Here is a 12,969-nt window from a genome sequence, read left to right as displayed (position 1 = left end):
CCTACATATAACTCTTCTATCTCATGGCTCTATTCATTTTCTGTAGCTCCTTTTACCCATAATAAGCTTCTAGTCTTACTATCAACTGAGAAATGAATTTAAAAGACAGGAATACCAATTAATTAGCTATTTAAACCCCCAGAGTCAGATGAGTAGTAAAAACAGAGCAAACCACATTCAATTGAATCAACTCAGCCATCTATGCCTTGTGAATCCATAAATAGGTGACTCCAGTACACACAAATTATTTCTTCATTCAGATTTCATCCTAAGAATGTTATGTCTGCAATAGTACTTCCCAGGCTATTCCCTCTACCAAATTTAGCAACACATAATAAACTCTATTATTCCTTGGTTTTCTCTTGTGTGACACTGGTTTTATGAAGTTTTTAAAGTACTAACTAATACACTGTGTCATTCTCAATATTTAGAAACATTTAACAAAACTATCTTATTCACCATTTCTCTCCCATTCCTACTTAGCATTTGAGATCCCCTGGAACTAGAGTTACAGACAGTTGTGAGCTGCCACTTGGGTTCTGGGTGTTGAACCCAGGCACTCTAGTAGAACAGCCAGTGCTCTTAACTGCTGAGCCATTTCTCCAGTCCTCCTTCTTAGCATTTGAATGAACAATTCTCTTCACTTACAGCATGAAAAGCAGAGATGTTTCTTCTTCATTTTGAATATGGATCTACATCCAAATGAGGCACTCAGTCTTGTTGGTGTTTTTTTTTTGAGGGGGGTTCGAGTGGCACGAATAAATCCTTTCATACCCTAAAGGTTTTTGTTTTTTTTTTTTTTGGAATTGTGTTTGTTACAGCAACAAAATGAAACAAGAATAGTTTTAATAAGATTCAGAATTTCCCAGCTTACCATGAATGCAACAAGAAGTGCCTGTGCTGTTTAATATGCAGGAAGGTAGCCTAGGAAGGACTGAGGCTCCTTTAGTGGAGATGCAGTTTATAATTGAGAGGCACTTCTTAGTACTGTGTGGTCAAAGGTACATAATCTGCTTCATATCTAGTGGCCCACCAAATACAAATACATTTTATGAGAATGAGAACAATTGTCATCCAGTTTCATAAGTGCATCATTTTAAAAAGATATTTTTATTTTATGTGTATTAATGCTGGCCTACATATATGTTTATGTATCACATATATGCCTAGGCCTGCCTATGAAGTCCAGAAGAGGTCATCCTGTGGATGTTGGGAACTAAACTCAGGTTCTCTTCAAGAGAAGTGCTGTTAAGTGCTGGGCCTCCTGTCTAGCCCATTCCCCAAGTTGAAATAGTAAATGAAGACATTTTCCTGTCATATTAATCTCTCAGTACCTACTTTCTTTCATTCTTTTTTCTATTATTCCTTTATCCAGGGTCTCATGTAGCTCAGGATTCCTTCAGATTCGCAAGGTAACTGAGAATGACATTGCATATCTGATACTCCTGGATTCTATGTCTTGAGTGTTGAGATTACATGTGTGTATTATTGCGCCTTTTTTATTTTCAATGTGGAGTGGAGATCTAACTCATGTCCTTGTGCATTCTAGGCAAGAACTCTATCAATTGAGCTGCATGCCCAGTTCCTAGTCTCTTTATAACCCTGGCAAAGCTATAGAAGCCAACCAGCTTGATTTATTTCTATGTGGACATGAATGGCACCAGATGTATACTCAGCCAGAAGCTTTCCCTTGTTCTTAGTCTGGTTTACTTTTCAGCCTCTTAGTGTTTCCCATGGTCCGGGGGTTAATCTCCAGATTGCTAGTGAGAAAACTCAGGTAAAAGTTGTTGCAAATAGCATTTCTCCCTTGTTCCCCTTTTTCTTGCTTTTCCAACTTCCTGCTTTAAAGTCAAGGTAACAAGGCACTATTTCAAGATGTATAAGAAAGAATGTCACTGAAACTTTACAAGTGAATAAAATCCAGCCTGCAGCAAAGCCTGTACTTTTCATAATTTGACTTACTTGAATGAGGTTTCCACACAAATGGCTAAACTTTGAGATAGCACCTGTAATTTGAACAACCACATTATTAGGTGACAGTTCTGGAGACAAAACTCACACACCCTCACCTTCATATGTGTGTGGGAGGTACATATTGCATTTGCTAGTCTAAATGAGAAACATCTGTATATAAGACCTGATTCTATCACTGGAGTTGGGTGCAGTGTATCTTGGATATTAAAGCTGTCTCTGGTTCAGGTGCAATACATGTCAATGTGATTTGTTATTATACACTTGAATAATATCAGGAAGAAGACAGAGAGCCAACTGATGTCTGGAGAAAAGATAGGATGAAGCACCAAATAGAGACAACTACAATTTACCAAAATCGTTTATTTTCATGTGGAGGTATACAGTGGAACTGCTATTTCTACAGTAAAATAGGTCATAAATAAATTAACTGGTTTAACAGTCAGCTTAGAACACCATAATTCAATGAATTGCCTTTGCTTTTCTAAGAGATCTGCCCATTAAAAAGAATAGAATTAATCTTAGCTGCCCATTTGAGCATGGAGAATTTTGCTGACATAGTTTTACAAGGCTATAAACCTTTATAGATGGGTTGTTCAGGAAGCTGATCCAGGCTCTAGAATCTACTAGAGAATTTATACAGGGGAGTTAGAACCCACCACTAGTAACTGAACTTCACAGACACGTAAAATGTAGATAGGGGTGAGATAACCAGGGCTAGTTAACTTTTTTTCTGAAAAAAGTGAAAGACAGAATGTTTCAGTTCTTCACTGCGTTTTTGATAAGCAAAAGCAAAAAACAGTTAATGAATAATTAAAAGCAATGATTATCAGAAACCAAGCCATCTTAGAAAATGAAAACTGAAGCAAATCCTCATGGAATAGGGGTGAAATTCAGTGATAGAGGGCTGGCTTCTCAGCAATGCAACAAAATAGCATGATAAGAAAAATCGAAAGCTCTGTGGATTCCCATAAATGCAGTAGAACTTCAAGAACCTTCAAGTTCAAGTAAGGGTGAAGATTCTAGAATGATAAAAAACATAGCCCTGTGAATGCATTATGGCTGATGAGTGGGCTTAGTGTGATGCCTACTCCCTGCAGATGCTGGCACTCATTCTCTCTTGGTACTGAAATCACTTGCATTTTTCTTTTTATGAAAGCCATAACGCCATAGCCTTTATTGTTCTCAGTGAATTTAAAGAATGTCTAAGGTTAGTTCCCCTGTTTAACAACAGAAGAGTTGGTAGGATAGGAGAAGAGGACAGGACAGTTGCTTTTTAAATAAACTTCCCTGGGTAGCACAGCAGAACAGTAAAAAGCAGTTTGCATCAAGAAATTATTGGGTTCTAGCCATAATTGAAGACATCCTTGAAGGTGTCTTAGCTGCTCCTAGGGATCAGTTGCATAATTACCTCCAGTTACTTCTGTATCTAAAATGAGTATGTGTCTGCCTGTGTGTGTTTGTGGCTAATATTAACTTTTTGGGGATTTACAAACATTAAACCGATATATACAGAAGTCTTACCATAGTAATTGTTTGTTCTCAACAAACAAAACCATAACATTTTTATTATGCTAATTCCCAGGCACCTAAAAGAATAACACAGAATTACAAGAACAGAGGCATAGGATAAATGTAGAACATTTACTAAGCCTTTAAAGTAGGTTTCATTTAAGAGACTTGAAGATAAAATACAGGGTCTGAAGAGTCTTATTTTTTTTAAACCATAGAATTAATGAGTGATCTAGTCTTTGACATGCCATCCTGGATTCCATCTTGTACTCTGCTTTGGATACCAGGGAATTCTTAATACTTTTGAGTGGGAAACTTCCTTCTACATATTTCACAGGACCTTGACTTCACCGAGCATCCTACTCACAGGAAAGAACACATATTACCTGGAAGTGAATGGGCTTTAGCTACTCTTTGGATCTTGGAATCTGACAGAATCAGATTCAGATTTGAGAAGCAAGAGTCAGAGTGGCTGGGGTGCACACTTAGCAAATGACAACATAGATAGTGAACAGGATATATCTCAATTAGACTAACGATCCTTCCTTTACCTGAAAAGGAAAACAAACTGGGAATTTTGCATTTTACTTCACAACTCTTTTCCATCCATCATTCTATTCGGCAAGAAACCAGCACAATTAGATCGAATGTTTCTCAGCTGTGGGTAGTACCCTAGGTGTCACTGTTGAAGTTTTGAACCCACTAACTTGGCCAAGGCTTATCATACATATAGAAGTGGCTATTGTCAATTGTGTTTCTTTAGATGAAGAAACTGAGACACAAGCAGGTGGGTTAGTGATGACCCTATAGCAAGTCAGGGTAGATTCATAATTTCCATTCAGCATCCTGACAGCGACACCCAGATCTTTCATTTCATTTGAAAAAAATGATGAAGTGGGACAGAAGCACGTCCTATTGTGCAACCAGCCCAAGCCGGTTCACAGTTACTCTAGACCTCCGCTAGGGCTTGACTTAATGATCCAGAAAGGCTTAGGGAGATAGATTATATCTCTAAGCTATAACTACTCTAGCTGGCTTTGTGAAAAGGTGGTGTGTTTGGAAGAAACAAATGCGCATACAGGATGAGTCAGTCTCAAAATAGCTTATTTAAGCATAGCTCAGGCAGAGATTGTGGAATACAGCAGAAGGTGGAGGTAAGTTTCCTCAAGCACTTTGCAAATATTTCAGAAAAATTCAAAGCATATGGTGTCAGTGTCTTTTTTTACTTAGAAGCTGGAAGACATGTGCATTGAAAGGGAAAGGTAATTCATATACTCTAAAGGAATCTACATTTAACACATGAACCCGTGGTTTATCACATGAGTTGCCAAAGACACAGAAGTCAATTGTTTTTTATCCATTTTATGGTGCAAAATATTTGTTTTAATATTTTATTAAATATTTAATATTTTAATTTGCTAAAGAAATGGATGTTTCCTTTTGTTTTCTGCAGATTTTCAGGCACAAGCCAACAATATTATATTTTAGTGGGCTTAAAACTGTCCATTGGTGTTAGGTGACTGGCGAAACAGATATCCTGTCTTTCTTGTCAAAAGAAAGGCTGTGTCTTCCTTGTTTTGTTTTTTGACTTTGGGCTAGAAGTCAATAGTGTTTCAGTGGCTGTATGTATATATTTAACTCATTTGGTTATTCTGAAATATTCTTCAATCCCCCAACACCTGCAACAATGCAATTAAGTTGAAATTTAGCTTAAGTAGCAGTGTTTTTTAGTTCAAAAGAAGCACCAGTTCCTAATAATGATACTTTTTATTAATATGATTATTTTTATATTTCTTTTCTGTATTTTAAAACGGTGAAAACATTTAAGGTAATTTTATACAATGAACTGATGGTTTCAATTATGTTTTACAAGTCTGTGTGGCATAAGCTTGATTGTTTATATATAAAGTCATGTGAATGTTTAATTTAGGCAAATGGATTGAATATTAAGTGGTATATGAGCAGTGATGCCTGACTCACTGACTATATCTTGATCCTGCCAGTTGACAGGTTTGGTAAATATACAAGAAGTTGTGAATTTGTGAGAAGAGGAACCATGTCAAGGAAAGGAGTCTGAATTAGACTGAGCCCACTATGAAGATGATATCGTGACAGGTTCTGAAACTGTTTACTGTGGGAAATTCGTATTTCAATGAACATTTGCATGTGCCCACAAAATAGAGTTTAGAAGTCAAGTTAATTTGGAAAAAGGAGCTGCTATGTCATCTCTTAGCGACACATGAGGAAGTCAGCATATTACTTATCTGAGGGAGTCTTGAAGCTTCAGTATTCATTAGAAGGTAAGTATGTTACTATACCATGTGCAATTTTCTTTTAATAACACAGAAAAATAAAAAGCAAAATATATTTAGCACTATGTTTTCAAAATCATGTTATCCTAAGACAACAAATGGGAAAACATTGATGAGTTATTTTTGCAATCTTACTTTTTTTCTTTCTTTAGTTTTATTTTATATGCATCTGTGTGAGAGTGTCAGATCTTGGAGGTACAGTGTTGAGTTACATGTGGGTGCTGGGATCTGAACCCAGGTCCTCTGGCAGAACAGTCAGTGCTCTTAACCACTGAGTCATCTCTCCAGTCCTACAATCTTACTTTTATATTATGACTAAGAAATTGAGTTACAGGGGTTGTATAGGTGAATGACTACCTATACAGAGCCTATGTGTAAGGCTCTGGTTTCAAGCCTCAGTTCTAGAAAAAAGGCATTAGGGTGTTGATTTTTTTTGTATCTAAATGATATATTTGTGTAGTGTGCATGTTCATGTGTGTGGATGTAGGCATACATATCCAATGGCTGTTGTGTAGAGGTCAGAAGACAGCCTTTTGTATCTGTCCTTGTCTTCTACCTTGCTTTTTCTTTAAAACATGACAGCACAATGATAAACCACATATGGATGAGCTAAGTACCTTCCAGAGATTCTCTAGTCTGCCTACCCCATTTTAGGAATAATGATATTATAGTTAAATGCTACACATATGCTTTGGGAATCTGAACTCTAGTCCTCAAGATTCCACAGTCATAGAACCACACTCTCAGCCACTGAGTATGCCTTTTTGCATGCATGATTCTTCACTGGATCAGTCACAATTTGTGTGGTCAATAATCTTTCATGATCCAGGCTTATCCTATTAGACAGGCAAAATTCTTCTGGAAGATATCTATTTAAAACTGGCTAAGCTTTCCCATTTCACATACATATTTGACTTTAGAAGCACAAATTTTGATTGGCCACTCATTATCAACTTCTTCTCTCATCAAATGTTCACTGAGCCCATTGTTTGGAAGATATCTAACTGCCTGGCAAATTAACGAAATTTAAAATGTCTCTTCTACTACATCTACCATCATTCATAGTGAGTTTTTCTGTAAACATAAGCATTTTGCTAAGAAATTCAGTTGTACAGTGCAGATTTCAGGCACCACAGGGCCCCAGGGCTAATCTTTATTCTCCATCACTTTCCCAAGCTGGCTCCAGCTCTTTGCTGACTGACAGTGGGCTGCAATAAGAGGAACATCTTTTTTGTTCTATTTGTTTCATTTTGACCTGACATCAGTGGCTAAGCTGTGGCCACAGGGGAGCTGGCATGTGCCTGGTGGCCCATGTTAAAAGGCTTTCAGATGAAGTACCTCTGAGCTCTTCTGCAGGTGTGAGGCCTGGTCAGCTTCATCCTTTGATTGCCAAGGCTTCTGAGCAGACTTAATCCACTTTCAACTATTTCCAAGACATATAGTCCTATTTGTAAAGTGTTTTCATCCCAACCATAAAGGCCTGTGTTCAATCTCCAAAGCCCTTGTGTAAAAATAAATACAGCTTTTAATTTAAATTTAAAAATAAAAAACAACAACAAAATAAATACAGCAACAGCACCAAACTGGGTACAGTGACACACACTTATAATCCAAGCACTGAGGAAAAAGGAAGGCAGATATGTCCCTGGGATCACTGGCTAGACAGTGCAGCTGAATCAGTAAACTTTGGGTTTAGTGAGAGAGCCTTTCTAAAAGTAACAAGATAGAAGGCACTGGAAGAATACAGCGAAGGATGTCCTCTGTAAGCACACATATGCGCACAATGTAAACATACTTTTCCTGCACATACGTACCTGCACATACTTGAACATATACAGAAAACTCCAGGAGGACTATACTTCACAATTAAATCTAGAGACTTAAGATCTACAAGGATTGTTAGAAGAAAGCCTCCCATGATGAAAACATTATTTAAGTGTCTTCTTTTTTTTATCATTTTTTATTTTAATTTTAAATAGCTTGTTTTACATGTCAATCCCAGTTCCCTCTCCCTCCCATCCTCCCATCCTCCCGCACTCCCCTTCCCCCCCTCCCTCCCACCCTATTGCCAAATCCTTCCACATACGGGATATCTAGAGTCTGTCATTTTACTCTTGGTAGGGTCCAGGCACTCCCCTAAGAGTCCAGGCTGAGAGAGCATCTCTCTTTGTGCTATAGGCACATGAAGACAGTTTGTATACCAGGGATAGACACTGATCCACAGCTCAGGGCCCCATAGGTTGCCCAGGCCTTCTCACTGACACTCACATTTGGGGGGGTCCAGATCAGTCCCATGCTGGCCTCCCCACTGTCGGTCTGGGGTCCAAGAGCTCTCCCCTGTTCAGATCAGCTGTCTCTGCTGGTTTTGCCAGCCCATTTTTTGCCAATTTGCAAATCATCCTGAGTGAGGTAACCCAGTCGCAAAAAAGACAAACATGGTATGTACTCACTCATATATGGATTTTAGATATGGATCAGGATAGTGCCAGTCTGCACTTCCACAGATAGAGAGTCTGGGAAACAGGAAAGTGTCTTCTTTAAAATGCCCTTTGTCACAGAATTAGTGTCAGAAGTCTCATACTAACTGATGGGGACAAGGAAGCAGAGAAAGAAAGCGATTTCAACCCTCAATGCTGTTTCAGGTGGACAGGAGACTTATGTGAGACATTCTGAGTATAGATTACTCAGAGCTGCCAAGTATCCTCACTCACTCATTTTCTGCTTAAAAGGCCACTTTGACCTTTCCTGGACCCAAATATATGCTTCTTAGTGGAAGACTGTTCCTATGCATGTGATAGAAGAATAGATTTATAAGAAAAATACTGAGAGAGATCCTCAATCCAGCAAGAGAGATGATGTTGCTATTATTAATTGAGCAAATAATCTCTTTTCTATTACACTATATGTACAAGCAGATAATGTATAAATTACTCAAAAAAACAGTTTCAGTTTTGTTAATGAACTTGCCCCAGGGCTAATTTTTTAAAAAGTGCTTAACTGGTCTTTTCATTTTTTCTCCTTTATGCATAACAGCATTTTAGTTAATAGCATTAATCAAGCTGAAGAGCCATCTGCATTGGAACTTAAATAACTTTCTAGGCTATATGTAGGCATAAAATAAAGCATTTGGGAAGTGTAAATCAGGGTTCACATTGCCCTAAGATGAAAGTAGTTACCTGTTATCTCTATCCTTTGTTAGAGTCTTGTCTCAACTAAAATGAATTTGTATGAAAGAATATTCAAAGTAGCTGAGAGATTTGCTTTTGGCTAATAGTCAGTCCCTATGCAGCATTAATACACTGAGTTTAACATGCTCACATCACCACCCAAATCCTGTGTTCAAGTTGGGTCAGTAACCAGTAATGCAACTTTAAAATGTGGACTGAGTCTCCTGCCAATCAAATTAGATAACTCATAAAAAGCTCCAATACCAGATAGACAATTGTTTTTAAGTCATGATCCACAATAAAGCACTAAAACAGCAATGGAGGTCTTGGGAGATGACTCAGATTGTAAAGGGCTTCCTGTAGGAGCTGAGACAGCAGTTGGAGCCTCAGAACTCTCATTGACAAATCTGCAGGTGGAGGGGCATACTTATAATTGCAGCAGTGGAGAGGTAGTGACAGGAGGAAGCCCATGACTCATTTTCTAGCCAATTTACCTGAATCCAGCAGGTTCCAAGACAGTGAGATGGTCTGTCTCAAGAAATACTGTGAAAACCTAAGGAAGACACTTGAGGTTGACTTATGGTCTCCAAATATGCACCCACTTACTTACCTACATGCATATACACTTACACACTTGTGCATATATATGTATATATATATATGAACACGTATATAAATACACATAATACACACAAAAATAGTATAGCTCTTGACACAGCAAGTTCAAATACCCTTATATGTTGACTACCATAAATGCCTCAGCAGAAATATAAATAAGTGAAAATGACCAATAAACTCCAAGATCAAGAAAAGGTGACTGAGTATCACTGACCATTAGAGAAATATAAATGAAAACCACAGTGAGATACCCATTAGACTGCCGATTAGAAAAACACCAGAAAATAACAAGAGCTAATGGGAGTTCAGAGAAACTGTAAACCTAGCATGTCACTAGTGGGCATGTAAAATGAAGCAATGTAGAAAGGAGCCTGGAGGCTCCTCAGAAACTTAAATGTAGTGGGACTACAGGACCCTCTAATCCCACTTTTGTACATATACACCACGGGAAAGGAAAACATGGTCCTCCCTCCTCTAGCAGATATTTGCACACCCGCCCAGGATCATAGCAGTGTGAGCCACAGTGACAAAAAAATGGAGATGATGTAGGTGCACAGCAGGGACTGGTGCTGTGGAGATATCCAATAAAAGCAGAGTTTCATTTTGGGAAGAGGAGAACATCCCGGTGAAGGAAAGTAGCTATGACTATATAGCATATAGTTAACACCACTGAATTGTAGCCGTTAGAATGGTTACCATTACTAAGTTTATGTTACATGTGTCATCAGTATTTCAAAATGTAAAATGTTACAAAATTATTTTTATGTTTCAAAGTATTAAGAACTAATAAGTACTAACATGCTTTACTTTTATTGTGGTTTTCTGAGTGGTGATCTATTTTGATTCATATTTTTGATCCATTTAATCGTTAGTCATAAAATATGTACCAAAGTCCTAAAACATAAAAGTCTGTGATAGGGAGATGGTTCAGAAGGCTACAGCCTAGTGTCTTGTTTATCAAGTCTGAAACTCTAAAAAGAATGATAATCATAGGAGTAAATGGGCATAAGATAACATGATGGGAACAATTCATAGAAGGAACATCTGTAAGACAGGAAAACAAAATTTTAAAGATGGAAAAACATGGTGCCACAAAGAGGAAAGATGACAGAAGAAACCTTTTACCTAAAATTTTCTTGGGCTGGCTCCATAGCCCAGTGGATAGAGGCCCGTGACAGCCCCTCATGAGTGCACAAAACTGTGGTTGCTTGCACAGAGTCAAGTCAGTCAGAGTTCTAGCATGCAGTGGGAAGCCCCACCCCTAACTGTGGCTCTATGAGCAGCTGATGGTTTCCGAGGGAAAAAGAATCCGTTTTCTTCAAGTATGTGACTCCTGGTTGGTCCACTGTGCTCTAGTGGATAGCTCCATACACAGGAGCATATGGATGGGAAAAATTGGAGTTGATAGGCTATTAAATTTAAATAAAGAAGAGGGGCATGAAGTTTTAGGAATGTGGAGGGTTATTCTGGAGGGCTCAATGGGAAGAGATGGGGTGAATATGATCAAAACATATTGCATGACATTACCAAATGATTAGCAAAATATTCATTAAAATTAAATTTATTGAAAGCCACGGACATATCATACTTTTCTCTTTTCACAAAATGACCACTTAGCATTATAATTTGTACATTCTAGTTTTGAACTTTCTGTTAATAAGGATCACCATATTGACAAAGAAGCCAAAGGTTATTTAATTTATTTCATATGACAAGAGGGAACATGCATGAGTAGATATTAATAGTTAAGGGAGTGACTCATGTGTACCTTGAATTCAGGTTTTTACAAGCACTTTGTCCTTTATTGTGTCCCAATTTCTAACATTGTAGACATCTCTTCCTAACCAGTGCCCTGATGCTTGTTGGTTCCCCGTAATCACACACATTTTAAGATCTACCATATGCTTTTCAACAGATAGCTTATGTTGGCACAACTCTTAGTTCATAAGGGGATAGGCAAGTTTTCTTTCTCTAAGAGGGCAAATGGCTTCACAGCAGTTAGAAAACACAAATTTGCCCCTGATTTGAGGTTCAGATCTGCTTGATGCCATGCACATGTGTCTTTTCCCTCATTAAGCATTCACATGAACTGGAGTGGATGCTGTTAAATGCAGCAGAGGTGCAGTGATGAGCAGCCATCATTCTGCACTGAACAAGTTTACAGCCTGATGGAAGCACATCTTACTGCTCTAAATGGTATCTGAGGGAAGCCTAGGAGCTGGAAGAGAGGGAACTGAATTGTTTCTGGAAATTCAGAGGTAGTTGTGAGAGCCAAGACAGGTTTGCTTTGTTGTTTCATTTTATTTTATATTTAGTTACGATTTGTTTTACATTTTACATATGTATGCATGTGTGTGAACACACACACTCACACACAGACTTATGAGCACCTGTGTGCATGAATGAAATGCATGTATGTGGGGAAGTCTGAGGCTGACATCTGTGTCCTCCTTAATCATGCTCCACTTTATTTCATTGAGGTAGTGGTTCTCAGTTGAACCAAGAGATTGCTGACTGACTAGTGTGACTAGTCAGCTTGCCCCAAGGAACTCCTGTTTTTATATAAGGAGCCAATACACTTGCTTATTTCTTTTTCTATTTTAAAGGAATTACAGTCTTCATGTTTGTATGTCAAGAGCTTTATCCACGGAATCATCTCCTCAGTTCCCTGACGAATGCCACCCCTTTATAGTTAGATAGGATCTGGAGTATTCTGAACTGGCCATGAATTAGCTACTTAGTTGAAGGTAACTCTGTGTTCCTGTTCTTCCTCCTCTTCCTACTGAGTGCTGAGATTAGAGACATACACTAACATACTTGATTCACACAGGACTGGGGATAGGACTCCAGGCTTAGTGTACACCAGATAAGCACACTGCAAATTAAGTTATATCCCAGGCGCCTTTGTTTCATTAAAACAAACAAAAGCAAATAAATAATCTAGATACAGAGTGTACAATGGTTCTTTGGAAACAAAGTTGGAGTTTGCAAATGGGATTTAATGTATAAATTAAGAAATAAAACTATATCCAAAATATCCTTGTAGTATTACAAATTTTATTTTTTAGCACTTACAGAGAATACTTTGGACATTTCATTTTATCAAAAATTTCAAATTTTCGATGTAAAAGCAAGTAATTTTTATTTTTATGTAGACTAATTAAAGACTACTATGGAAGGGTTATTGTACTGACCACTATCTGGTGTGTAAGTATGCTGTTTAGTAAGTCATGCCTGACTCTTATTTGGTCAATCACCTGAATTATATTTTGGAATTAGTTTCTGATTTTCATAGACCATCCTGTTTTTCATTGTTTGAACTTTCTAAACCACTGTGGCAATGCATACAGTGGTTACATGTATTATTGAAAGTAAAATTATTAAAGGGG

This window comes from Mesocricetus auratus, unplaced genomic scaffold, assembly GCF_017639785.1.
Source record: "Mesocricetus auratus isolate SY011 unplaced genomic scaffold, BCM_Maur_2.0 Super-Scaffold_100013, whole genome shotgun sequence".
Classification (NCBI taxonomy): Eukaryota; Metazoa; Chordata; class Mammalia; order Rodentia; family Cricetidae; genus Mesocricetus; species Mesocricetus auratus.
The sequence above is the reverse complement of the archived record's forward strand: the minus strand, read 5'-3'. Positions refer to the sequence as shown.